This window comes from Acomys russatus, chromosome 1, assembly GCF_903995435.1.
Source record: "Acomys russatus chromosome 1, mAcoRus1.1, whole genome shotgun sequence".
Lineage (NCBI taxonomy): Eukaryota > Metazoa > Chordata > Mammalia > Rodentia > Muridae > Acomys > Acomys russatus.
Genome location: NC_067137.1, coordinates 9780549 through 9794523, shown reverse-complemented (window position 1 = coordinate 9794523; position 13975 = coordinate 9780549).

Below are 13975 nucleotides of genomic sequence, written 5' to 3'. Positions count from 1 at the left end.
AGCTGGTAACCAGTGGCGGGGGAGGGGGGGTGTCAGGATTTGAACCCACCTGTCAGCCTCTCTACCAACTCCTGACCAGCCCTGCTCTACATATAGTGTGATGACCAAGACACAGGCTGAAATCCAGGAGGCCTGGGCTCATGACCCCAGCCCCTTCTCTTCCTGAAGTGACTCCTAAGCCTGTTAACAGCCCCTCTGCCCCCTCGTCTACATCATCCAAATGGGTTGGCATTAGATGGAGCCCTCGCTACTGCTTACACAAGTTCTCATAGGCACTCAGACCACCACAGATCCCACATATGGCCCAATCTGGACATGAAGAGCTGGCCAAGTGTGTGAGGGAAGGTAAGCATTCATGGAGCCTGCTTCAAAGAGAGCCATGGGACCAAGGGAGCTGACGTCATACCTCTACATCTTCACAACCATCGCCAACACACCATACTCCCTGCGGGTCACAGCTCCTGCTCCTCTGGCCCACTCTGAGCTCCCACCCTGAACACTGCTATTCCCACCCCATGCTTCTACACCCCTGAATGTACCCTATCGGAGTCTCTTTCCTGGATCTCAGATATGAATTTTCTTTCACCGTTTAGAATGTGAGTACCCTAGCTGGGCGGTGGTGGCGCACACCTTTAATCCCACGAGGCAGGTGGATCACTGTGAGTTTGAGGCCAGCCTGGTCTACAAAGTGAGTCGAGGACAGCCAAGGCTACACAGAGAAACCCTGTCTCGAAAAACCAAAAAAAAAGGATGTAAGTACCCTAGGAACAGGGAGTCTATTATCTACATTCATGTCTCTCTGGAAGCCCCTGACAGGCTGCTCCCCACATCAGGCTTCCAAACGACCATGAAACGAATGGGATTAGGTTTAGGGACTTTAACACTGCAACGTCCACATTTGGTTTTTTGCAGAATAAGAAAAGGAGCAGTATGAGAGCGCGGCTATGGATTTGGAGACAAATGTGTGCAAACCACTGTGAAGTACTACACAGCTGTGCATGCTAGATTTGTGCAAAGGGGTCTTGTGACTTCATAACTGGGGTTCTGCTGGGCTTTGCCCTCTCAGAGGCTCTGTGACTGCTGTGACTACTGGCAACAGCTGGAAGATGGCTGCCACAAGGCATCCCGGCTCTGGTGGGAACGGGTCCTCTGTGGAGCTGCTCCCACCCACCAGGGCAGACCAGCTGAATGGAGACTGAGGACAGTGGCCTGCTCTGAATGAGGGCTTGGGCATAGTTAGAGCTGGGGACTCTGGGTACTGGAGGCAGCTCTTGGACAAAACAAAGGCCATTCCTAGGCTATTTTTTAGGTTTTCAGATTGTATCTGTAGCTTTCTGCTGTAATTAGCACTGCCATGCTGACCACCAATCCTGTGTCCCAAGAAAGCAGTGGACCACAGTAACCAGAAGACATAGGGACTTCCCAACATTGATAACCACTGTATGTGGGACCCCCTGTCTGGCCAGGTACTGTGGGACCCCCTGTCTGGCCAAGTACTGTGGGACCCCCTGTCTGGCCAGGTACTGTGGGACCCTCCTGTCTAGCCGGTACTGTGGGACCCTCTGTCTGGCCAGGTACTGTGGGACCCCCCTGTCTGGCCAGGTACTGTGGGACCTCTGCCTGGCCAGGTACTGTGGGACACCCCATCCAGTCAGGTACTGTGGGACACCCCATCTGGCCAGGTACTGTGGGACACCCTGTCTGGCTAGGTATTTCAGCATGTTTTTATGTAATCCTCAGATCTAGGCAGTACTGATAAGATTCCCACTTAATTAATGAAGCTATAGAGGCCAAGGTCACTCAACATGGTGGGGCTGGAATCCAAGTTTAAGTCTGGGTGGTCATAGTGACTCACATCCTTATAATTCCAAGGACTCAAGAGGCTGAGGCAAATGATTGCTGCGATAGGCTGCACAGTGATGTCCAGGCCAACCTGAACTATAGAGTGAGGCCAACCCCGTCTCACTCTAAACCAGAAAACAAAGAAGCAGGGCTGGTGTGATGGCTCTACAAGTAAAAGCTTGACATCCTGAGCTTAATTCTCAAGACCCACATGGTGGGAGAGAATTGGTTCTCCTCCAGTTGTCCTCTGGCCTCTACATATATCCCATAGTATCTGTATACACAACACACACACACACACACACACACACACACACACACACACACACACACACACATACACACACACACACACACACACACACACACGTTACTTTAAACCATACCAAGCCTGTCATACTCCAAAAATGGCCCTTTCAACTTCTACTACCTGCCTCTCAGGCAGCCCTTCTCAAAAGCCACTGAACACCCAGCTCCAATGTCAGGCACCAGGGAGGGAGCCAAGGCCAAGACCAAGGCCAGTGACTGGTGTGCCCCTCCACGTAAGGTCAGTTGGCAGACATTGACAGAGACCCATCCTCCAGCCTAGACCCTCCACTAAATGCCTGTCCTTCAGGCTAGAGTCTCATACCTTTGGGACAAGCTGTTGCTTTCTTAACCCTCCTATATTAAAACCCACTTCCTACTGGGAGACAAAAGCGACTCAGGTCAGCATGGGCTTCCTGGTGCCTGCAGACAGCAAGATGAAATGCACACAAGAAAGAAGGGGAGCTTAGCAGGCCCAGTGGGCCATCAGATTCAGCGGTCTTGTGGCCCAAAATGATGACGCTGGGGACAGTGATTTTCCCAGGGCACCTTGTACTCTTTCCAACCCGTCACACCAACAGAGACCACACGAGCATTAGTTACTCTGCAGCAGCAGAGGGTAGTCCCTCCGGGATGGACGCAAACTAGGGTTATCACCGCACTTTGCCAGCAAGGAGACCGAGGTCCCGAGAGACTGTGAGTAGTCCAGAACCGAGAGTGGGTCAGGATGAAGCCAGTTCAGTTGTAGATGGAGGCAGCAGCTCCAAAGTCATGGTAGGTAGGAGGACAGAGCAAGGATGGCAGCCAAAAGGAAAGCCCCGGCGCCTGGGAACCTTCAAGGGGCTTTGCGAGGCAGCCCCACAAATGGGGTTCCCACAGCGGCAGGTGGACAGCAAGCGGGCCAGGCCGGATAGAGCTGGCACCAACGCTAGCAGGGGTGGAGGTGCCAGCTCTCAGCCGCCAGCCGGCCTACCAGCTGGGGAGGCCTAATTAAAATTCCTCAGCCCTCCAACCCATTTCCTTCCTGGCATACAGGACAGCTAATGGCTTCTGTCGCCTGCTGCCAGGGTGAGATAGGCCGGGCTAGCTGCTCCAGGCTGAGCTGGGGGGCGGGGGGCGGGGAGTGACCTCAAACCAGTCCAGAATCATTCCTCTCCCTACTTTGGAGTAGGGAGCAAGCCCCTAATGTGACCTCATGTTTCCCCAAGTCAAGAGCCCACCTGTCTGTCTGTCTGTCTGTCTGTCTACCCAGTCCCCCAGGGCCCAGTAGTTTTTGAGTGTGGATGGATAGGCACCGGCTGTGGGAAGCATCGCTGATTACTGGGTGATGAAAACCAGACACCGGCAGGATGGGGGTGGGAGCGGAGAAGCAGAGAGAGGGCTGTCTGTTTCATGCTTGGCTCAGCTTTGAGCCCATAATTGGGGTGGGGACCACAGCTGAGGGCAGTGCCTGGCCCTGGCCCCTAAGTTCCAGCCTGAATAGAGGACCCCACTGTGGACACCAGCACCTCTCAGACTTGGCCCTCAGGGGAACCCTGGGAGGAACCAGGTTTGCTCCCAACCCCCAGAGACCTGCAGTCACCCTTAAATGGCCTCTTTACCCTGAAATACCTCCTCCACAGATAAAAGGCCAGCAGAGCAGCCATACACGGCCCTTCATCTTCCTCACAAGGGACATAAAGCTTTCTCAACCTTTACTTTCCAAATACATAACAACCCCAAGGTTTACACACAACCCTAAACTCTGTCCTGGGGACCTACCCAGCCCAGCCTTCACCTTGAAAACTCTGGAAAGCATAAATAAAGTAGATTACCCCCACCCCCCGGAAAGAGACTTTGGCAGCAAAAACTACATCTGAGAGCATTTAGGCCAGACCCCGGTGTTGAGGATAGACAGTCACGACTACAGAAGCCACACAAGAGCAGGGCCTATTCCAGGGATGTTTGTGGGCCCAGCAGACAGACCCTGGAGATCCCTGAAGCATTATGTTCCTCTTCTAGACCTAGGAATGTCACATTGGCCCCCTGTCCCAGTGCCTAGGGCACACTGTCAGGCCTGGAGAACCCTCTGTCTTGCAGGCTTTCTCCCCAAGCCCATCCCAGGAGCCCTGGGATCTCACCAGGAAAGCCTGAAAGAAGGAACCAGCTCTGGATAGAAGTGGCTTTGGGAGGGATGAGGTCAAAAGCACATGCTAACTGAAGACTTTTGCTTCTGAGTGACCAGGCCTGCCTGTCTTGAGAAGAAAAAAATATTTTCTTCTTGTCAGAAAATAAATAAATAAATTCCCCTAGGTGGTGGTACAGACCCGTGCTCTCTGCTGAGGTAGAAAGCACACTGCCAGGCTAGCCTGCGTTACTCAGCAAAAGCCTGTCTTCAAAACAACCAAAGAAAGCCCCCTGTGATAAGGCAGAAGGATGAGGATAGCCTTCTTGCTGTGTGTTTGTTGATTCTTGCGTCTGAAGACACCGAGGCTATCCACCCTACCTCCCCCAGAGGAAGATGCCAAGGCTGGCCAACTCAAACCCTCTTCTTTCTGAATCTTCACCCTGCTAGGGGCTGAGGAAAGAAAAACTATTCACCATCTGGGAAGCGTTAGAAAGTTCCAGAAAGGATCTGATGTGGAAATGAGAAAACCTTTATTAGGGCCTTTTAATCAGTAAGGCAGAAACATAAACTTCTTCCTTGCAAACAATTCTGGATCCGCAAGAGACACCTGATCATGTGCCCAGCAATTTGTTAAGGAGGCAAGCGCATGATTTATTATTGTGTTTTTCTTTATTTTGCACGCCCATGCACGTGCATGTGTGTGTGTGCGCGTGCATGTGCGTGCTTGCATGTGTGTATATGTGCATGCATGGGGGGCATCCACAGCACTTGTGTGGAGGTCAGAGGACGACTTGTGTAAGTCCTCTCCTCCCACCACGTACATTCCAGGGATTGAACCCAAGTTGTTGGGTTTGGCAGCAAGCGCCTTTCCCCTCTGAGCATCTCCCTGGCCCAAGCTCAGGATTTTAAACATCGCCTATCCTACCCAATCAGAAAACTCTTTGAGCCAGAGTGGGGGAGGGGTGAACTTTACTGAGCTTTGGATCACAGTTCCTGTCTCTTGCCTTCACAGAGCCCAGACTTGTCATCTGAAAGGAAGGGGGTGGCAGAGGAAGGTTGCTACCCAGCTCTTGTGTCTGCCTAGAGCCTTGCTCTTCTCCAGAGATGTAGCTGGGCCGGAGGACCCTTGCACTTTGTAGACCGGGGTCTGGGAGCAGCTGAGGAGAGTAAGGGTGGGGCCTTAAAAAGGAGACTGTGAGATACTGAGGGACCCCACTTCAGGCCAGGGAACAAGGCACCCTTGACTAGAGTGTGTGTCTGTGGCTCATCTCTGGTAGAAGTGTTTGTGAGGCGCAGAATGCCGGAACCAGCTGGGCTGAGGCCAGAGCCCAAGCCAGAGACCCGCAAGTTGTCACTGGCCCACCTGCACACTGGGAGTCACAGAGCCTCCAGAATTGTTCTAGGGGACAGTAAGACAATATAGAACAAATCACCTACAAGTTAGCCGCTTAAAACACTTGTTTACTATTCACAGCCCTGCAGATCATTAGTCCAGGTGGGCCCAGCTGGGCTGGTGGCTCAGACAGCAGAGCAATCAAGGACTCAGCCGGCTGGGTTGGTATCTAGAAACTCCGAAGTAATTTGTGCTCAGCTGTGCCAGAATTCCGCTCCTTCAGTGATAGGACAAGAGGTCACCACTTCTGGCTGGCTGCCAGCTCCTAGCAGACTACCTCTCTGAGGTTCTTTCCTCTGTGTGGACCCCTCTGTCTTCAACCATCAGATATCTGTGCTGACAGTCAACGGCATCCTGTCCTGCTGTCCTGCTTCCAAGGGGCTGATAGGATGAGATCAGCCATCCTTTCACGAGTTCACAGTTGCTAATCTGTAGCCTTAATTACATCCTTGGAGTCCTTTTTGCCTTGTGGTGTCCCTGAATTAGGGGTCTGGAATCTCATCCTGGTCTGGGAACAGGCTGGGGAACCTTTGGAATCCTAGTTAGAATTCTGAATCCTCGTAGGGAACCAAAGCACTGCCACGGCCACAATGTTGGACCAGGACTGTGTGCCTGGCTTTCCTCCACCCACCCAGGAACTCAGAGAGCAGGCTAGGCCTTGCTCTCCTCTGGGGACAGGGCTGCCTCAGCACCCAGGGACTTTGCCTTTGGTGCTTCATGTCTCCCTTTCAGAGTTGTAGCCATGCCATACCCCAACTTCTGACTGCGCTCTGCCCATACTTTGCATTTCCTCGACGCTTTACAGCTACGTGCCTTCTCAGCCATCCACACCCGCCTTCTCTATTCCCACTGCTGGCCTCTGGTGTCTACTGGCCCTGCTTTCTCCCTTACCCTAGTGGGCACCTGCCAGGCCACATGTCCCGGGTGCTATGGTGATGACAGGGATAGAAGTCTATCTTGGACCCTGCTCTGTTCCCAGCACTTGACTCAGTGCCAGGAGTATAGCAGACATGCTAACAAACTTGTTTTGTGGTTTCTCTGGGTTGTATCTATGGGGTCCACCCCTGACCCCAAACCTGAACGTGTCACCACTGTCCTCTCAGCATGGAACGTCTGGGTCCTTCTCTCCCTCAGACTGGAAACAAAGCAAGGCTGAGTGTGCAGTACTGTGGGATGAAACGTTGCTGCATACCCTGGCCTGTCCCTGATGTGCATCTCACATACAAAGATGCCACACACCCCACAGAGAGGGAAATTCTATGTTCTCCTCTGCCTGCGGTTAGGAGGGCAGGAGCTACCAACCCATCCCTTTCACACACCTGGGGCACCTTCAGCTGACCTCTCTGGGCTTACTCTGCTGGCCTTGATCGCTTTTCATTCTACCCCTGGTTTTGGGCCTGTGTTCTCTCTCCAGTGACCCACCCACTTCCTTTTGGGAGACCAGCCGAGGACAGTGAGGTTTAAAGAACATTCTAATCCCAGCCCCAGAGCTCTGAGAGAGAAAATGACTAACCGCCCTGGAATGCAGAGCCTGCTGCTTCCTGCAGGCCACTCTGAATGAAACACGGAACCCACAGCTGTGGTGAGACGAGAGGCTGCCCAGGGATGCCACCCGGACTCCAGGGAGGACTATGAGCAGAGCAGGCAAGCTCTTGACTTGGGCCTAACTAAATCCACCCCCAGCCCACCCAGCCCACCCCCTACTCCACCTCACCCCACCCCCCACTCCCTGTGCCCTTGGACCCATCCTTCCTGCTCACCTTTGAGGAACCAGACCCAACACACCAAATACATGTTACTGTTTGTCTTATTTAAAATGTTCCCCAGTTTCCAACGGCCTGGCTGTTTCGGTGGATGGGAGGAGAAGACACCCCCTCAGACACACACACACCACCCTCAAAGGACAGCCTGGGTCCCCCTCTCTGTCATGGTAGGAGCAGGTTCCCATGCCATAACTCAGCTAGGTCACACCATTTCAAGCAGAGTGGAAAGAAGATACAGCTCCCCACAGCTGCTCTAGGGGTATGGGGTACAGATGAGGCTTCCACAGGGAGCTCAATACCTGCAGCTGGGGAATTCCTAAAGACCATCCCAGCATGGCTGGAGGGCACACCAACATGCTACGGACATCTCCAGGGAAAGCCGAGATGCATACTGGTCTTGAAGGTACAGTTCCAAGAACTTGTTTAGGTATAGACCCCGTGTGCCTGAAGTACAGGATATTTCCAGAATGTCCCAGAAGTTTCCCTGGAGTCTCTTCTTATAGACATTATCCATCTCCCTCCGAGTAACCACACTTACAAACTTTCCTTGTCATCAGTTAAGTTTGCCTGGCTTTGAACTTCACTCTCGTGGGATCGCAGGCAGTGCGTGCACTCTTGTGCCTGACTTGCCCCACGTCTCGGATCCACCTCTGGGCTTTCCGTGACCTGAATGAGATCTCTGCCTCTGCTCCCATGGGATTTTGCCTCCTGTTCATCGTGACTTCCTACCAGAACTGCAGCTACAATATCCCCAGGTCCCTGCCTTGGCTCTGCCCCTTCCTTCATATTCCCTTGACACTGAACGTCTACGTTCTACCTTGTGGCCATCACCACTCACCTACTTCCTGTTGCAGACACACTAACGGCCCTCTTGCATCCGGTGCCCCAGATGTATATGATGGCCTCTTGCTATCCAACTCATTTGATTGATAAGGGAGTTAATGAAGTCAGCAGCTCGTTGTCACATGATCAGGATACGGGCTGATCAACTCAGGAGCACTAGGTCCAGAGGAGAAGGTTTGGGAAGAAGAGACGCATTCATCTAGTTAGAATCCTTATTAAATGGATCCTATATCTCCAAGCTGTGTCTGTAACCAGACCTTTGGCTGCTTTATCGGGTTCTTTTACCTACCACCTTTTCCGCCCCAATCCTTCCATCTCCTTAACACTGGGTAGGAGAACAAAAGGATAGAGGAGAAAGGGGGTGCAGGTCTCTTTAGACTACTTCCTGCTAATTGGGGGTGTCCAATCTTCATCATCAGGATATCTCCTCCCATCAGCAACCAGCAAACTCCCAAAACAGCAGCAGGAACCAGCAGCAAGGGCAGCAGCAGGAGCTTCTCTCAGGGTTCTGGCACTTTTATACCCTCTCAAGAGTCCCAAGAATTCCAAACAAACTGTCTTCAGCTGGCAGAATCACGCTCCTGTCAGGGCATGAGGCAAGTCATAGGCAGCTGCTGCGGACAACCTGAAGCATCCCCACATCCCATACTGAGGATTAAAACAAAAACATACACACATAACATTTTTTTAAAAATTCTCTCTACATCTGTCTTAGGCACTTATGGGGGCAGGGGAGGGGCATACGCGTGGAGGTCAGAGTACAATACTTTGGAAGTTGGTTCTTTTTTTTTTTTTTTTAAGATTTATTTATTTATTATGTATACAGTGCTCTGCTTTCGTGTATACCTGCATACCAGAAGAGGGCATCAGATCACATTATAGATGGTTGTGAGCCACCATGTGGTTGCTGGGAATTGAACTCAGGCCTCTGGAAGAGCAGTCAGTGCTCTCAACCTCTGAGTCATCTCTCCAGCCCTGGAAATTGGTTCTTACCTTCCACCTTGTTTAAGGCAGGGTCTCTCTTTTGTTTATACTATGCTGCATACCCTAGGCTAGCTGGCCACTAGCTGACTCTCCTGTCTCTGCCTCCCATCCGGCTGTAGAAGTTCTGGGATCAGATGTGTACAGATGTGCACAGCAAGCACTGTTACCCACTGAGCCAAGCCCAGCACTTGCTTCTGAATAATTTATGATGTTATGCTAAAAACACACTTGGGCCAGCAAGATGGTTCAGTGAGTAGAAGTGACAACAAGCAGGACTGATGACCTTGGGTTAATTCCCCCAACTTACAAGGTGGCAAGAGAGAATGAATTCCCAAGAGTTGTCCTCCAAACTCCATATGTATCTCTCTCTCTCTCTCTCTCTCTCTCACACACACACACACACACACACACACTGCACACATATATACGCACTCATACATACACACACAGATATACAGATATACACAACACACACATACACACATGTACACACAGAACTATACACATACATACATATATACAGACATACACACATATATACCCACAAACACATATACATATACAGAGACACACATATATAAACATACACACTACACACATGTACATACACTCATACATACACAGATATACAGACATACATAACACACATACACACATATGTTCACACGGAGACATAGACACACAGACACACGTATGTAGACACACAGACACATACATACATACACAAAGGTACACAGACACACACACACACATATATATACACACAGACACACAGACATACACATAGATAAACATATATATAAACACATAGACACAAAATAAATTATTTAAAAGCATGCTAAATTCAATGTCTTTACATTAGCCACAAACACACGTATCTCTCATGACTTCCTAAGTGGCTGAGCAGTTCTACAGACCTCACTGGAGGCAGGGGTCTCTCATGCTGCTGCAGCCAGTCAGCAGTTGCAGGAACCTTGGCTGGGCTCATGGAGTCAAGATGGCATAGCCTTAAGTCCAGCATGCCGGCCAAGATGCTGGGAAGTTAGGCTGAGCCTGGATGAAGTTTCTGGGACTCCCTCTTTGCACAGAATCCTAAGGCCTCTCTCTCTACACAGAGTGGAGGCCTTCCCAGTCTCCACTCTGTGTGAATTCCTCCAGGAGAGTAATCACACTCCCTATAGGACAGTTCATAGCTCCAACTGAGTTGCTGGGACAGCCCTACTGGTCACAGTCTACTGGGTAAGGTGAGTCGCAAGCCCAGACCAATTGAGAAGTTGGGGAAAGAGCACCAGGGGACTATCTTTGGAGAAGAGTTTTCACCACCACTACCCCCTTCGCACAGCCCTTCTGGTTTTTCCTTTGGTTTTTCTGAAACAGGGTCTTGTGTAGGCCAGGCTAACTTCTTTCAAACTTGCTATATAGCCAAGGCTGGCCTTGAACCCCTGACCCTCCTGCATCCATCTCCCAGGTATGGGGTTTATACACATATTCCACCACACCCGGTCTCTACTTTCCTGAAACTGGTACTTGCTGTGTAATCCTGGCTGGCTCCAAACTTCCCAAGTATGTGCACAGCCTCCAAGTCCCTTCTTAAATAGAGTGCACATAAACTAAAAGCCACTTCCCATGAACTCTCTGAGAGAGCAGCCATAGCTGTTTGAGGCACAGTTTCATGAAGCCCAGACTGGCTTCAAACTCACAGGCATCCTCCTGCCTTTGTGCACTGCAAGATAATACCTGAGGTTACATGTTTTAGTCCCCACATCTAGATCTTTCTGGGGTTTATACAAGTCTTATCATTTAGTAGTTCTGGGTTTTATTTTTGACCCAGAGCCTTTTCCTATTTTGAGCATATTTTTCCATTTGTGGAGGCTGAAAATGAGAAGCAGATTTGTTTTCAAACCCCACAAGTCCTTGGCTCCGTTATAATTTCTATAAATTTTATTTGAAAGTTAGTTTCATTTTAAATTCATTTCTCTCCGTCCTTGTCACATGCAACTCAATAATCCAACTGATACTTCCAAAAGTCCCTTTAGCCCAGTCAGGCATGGTGCACACTTGCAATGCCAAGTACTCAGGAGGCTGAGGTAGCAAGGTCAATAGTTCAAGGCCAGCAAACCCCAAGAAACAAAATCTCCTAAGCCCAAACTACTAATTCCTCAGGTACACTGTTTGTGATCCCCACCACTTCAAGTGACAATTCTGTAAACTTTCTTCCACTGTCTAATAAATGTCTAATAAATGTCCCCTGCTTCCCACCTCCCCGCCCAGTCCCCCCCCCCACCTCTCTGCTTCCAATAACATCTCCCTCACTTTCCTTTAAGCCCCTGCCAGCAGGCTCCTTGAAGACCATTGGGTTTTTAATAGTAATAATCGACCTTCAAAGCCCTAAAAACATCTGCCCACATCCCAGACCTAAAGCCATAAATAAGTTCTGTTAAGGCAGTAGTCTACTTCCAGGTACAAAAAGAATCTGGATCCACTGTGTACTGCGCCCTAACACACCACCCCCAAACAGGGCACTTAGAACAGTGACAACCATTTCTTTTATGTATGGATTTGGGTGACCGGGCTGGCATGGTGGTCCTCACTCGGGGTCTTGAGTTTGCAGTCCATTGGGGGCAGGGGAAGCTGCAGGGCTTTGTCATCACACATCAGGGACTCCAACAAGGATGGCACAGCAGCTCAGGCAGAGAGGCTGTGGCTGCCCAGGTATCTCTCTGGGTAGCTGGCTTTCTTCCATGGCAGCTGAGGAATCCCAGCATGGTCGTCCTAAGAGGAAGCTACGTGGGCTTTTTCAGCAGAGATTAGAACACTGTGTCACTTGCTGCATTTGGGGAACTTCCAGTGCACCCAAATCCCCATCTAGGTTGAAAAGGAGAGAATAGACATGGTTTTTTTCCTTAAAACAAAAAAGCAAAACAAAAAACAACAACTTGTATGTGGGGTAAAGGGGTGCACCATTTGTATGTGGGTGCCCACAAATCCCAGAAAAAGGCATCCAATCCCCTTAAGGTGGGGTTATAGGCAGTTGTGAGCCATACCACATGGGTGCTGAGGACTAAACTTGGGTCTTCTTTCACATCTCTGAGCCATCTCTCCAGGCCCAGTCCTAAATTCTTGATGGTACAGCAACCAATGGATAACGTGTATGTTTTAAAGTCCATAAGAAGTCAGGTGTGAATATTCCCAGAATTCTCTCTGAGTTCAAGGCCAGAGTTCAAGGCCAACCTAAACTACATATGGAGTAGCCAGATGCAGGCCAGCCAAGGCTTCACGGTGAGAACCTGTCTTTAAAAACCTAAATAAGCAAATGAATCAAACCCACAAGAGGTTAATATGTTCAGACCACAGAGCTAGAAAGGGACAAAGTTGAGATTTGAACCCAGATGTACTTTGCTACAGACTCACACCCTTAAATGCCCTCTTCGTTCCTACTGCAGACGCTGAGCTGTGCTGCGTACATGGTAGGCTGCGTTCCACTGAGTCATACCCAAGCCCACACTGCCTCCTGCACTGATATCTTACATGATGTCCTCTGATACGGGACAATCGTGACTTGCTCCTATCTATTCAGCTTCCTCCCAGAAAAGCCAGAATGACTCACAAGAGGGGAGAGTCCCCTCTGGTAGGGTGTGGCTGCCTGGCTGTGAAAGGAACTGGTGAGGCCTCCTGTCGCAGCGCTTTTTCCTCCTGGGGAGCTTTCTTCCTGTGGTCATCGGTCCCTTGGGGGTGATCTCTGCATCTGCATCTCTGTCACCATTGCCTACAGCCACCACCTTATCGACTCACCCCTAGGATCTTGATTGTACTTTGCTCAATTAATTTTGTTCCCATGGGGGAGGGGAGAGTGTTCTTGGGACCTTCCAAGAGTGTCTGACAAGACTGGGGGTGGAGCTTGGTAGTGGCGTGCATACGGGGCATGTTTGCGGCCATGGGCTCAGGAGAAAGCTTCCTCTAAAACAGCGGTTCTCAGCCCATGGGTTGTGACCCCACGAAGGTCACCTATCATATATCCTGGATCAGAAATTTACATCAGGATTCATAACAGTAGCCAAAGTATAGTTATAAAGTAGCAACGAAATAATTGTATGGCCGGGGGTCACCACAAAGTGAGGAACTGTGTTGAAGGTGGGTCCCAGCATTAGGAAGGTTGAGAACCTCTGCTCTAAAGGCTGAAAGTTGGGAGGCTGAGGCAGGAGGATCAAAGCCAATCTCTACACAAGACCCTGTGTCAACAAAACCTGGCCCAGTGCTTTATATTGCGAATGATATTCTAAGACAGAGGGCAACCCATGCACGAAATAAGTGGTGGGCAGGCCAGGCCATGGTGAACGATCGTGTCGCCTGTGCACTGCAGAGGGGCCTGGCCACAGACAGGACTGGAGAGAGGCCTGAAACCCAGGCGCACATCCTGCCCAGCAAGCATTGCATCCTGGTGAGAGGCTGTGTCTGCCACAGGGAAAGCACAGCTTTTTCTAATTTGCCCACCCAGAAAGGGGCTCCTTTCTCCAACTCTATGAAGACACCATATTCTGAGCAGCAGCAGAGGCGGGTGAGAAAGTAGCAAAAGGATATATGAACCTACATCACAGCACAAGCCACAGAAATCAACCTGACAAACCATAATAGCAGATTCATTGTTTCCAGGGCAGGGGGGAATTGAACAACTGAGCCCCTGGGAAGGCAGAAGCTATGGCGGGTCCAAGGAGCTAAACATCTCTCTCCACACTAGAA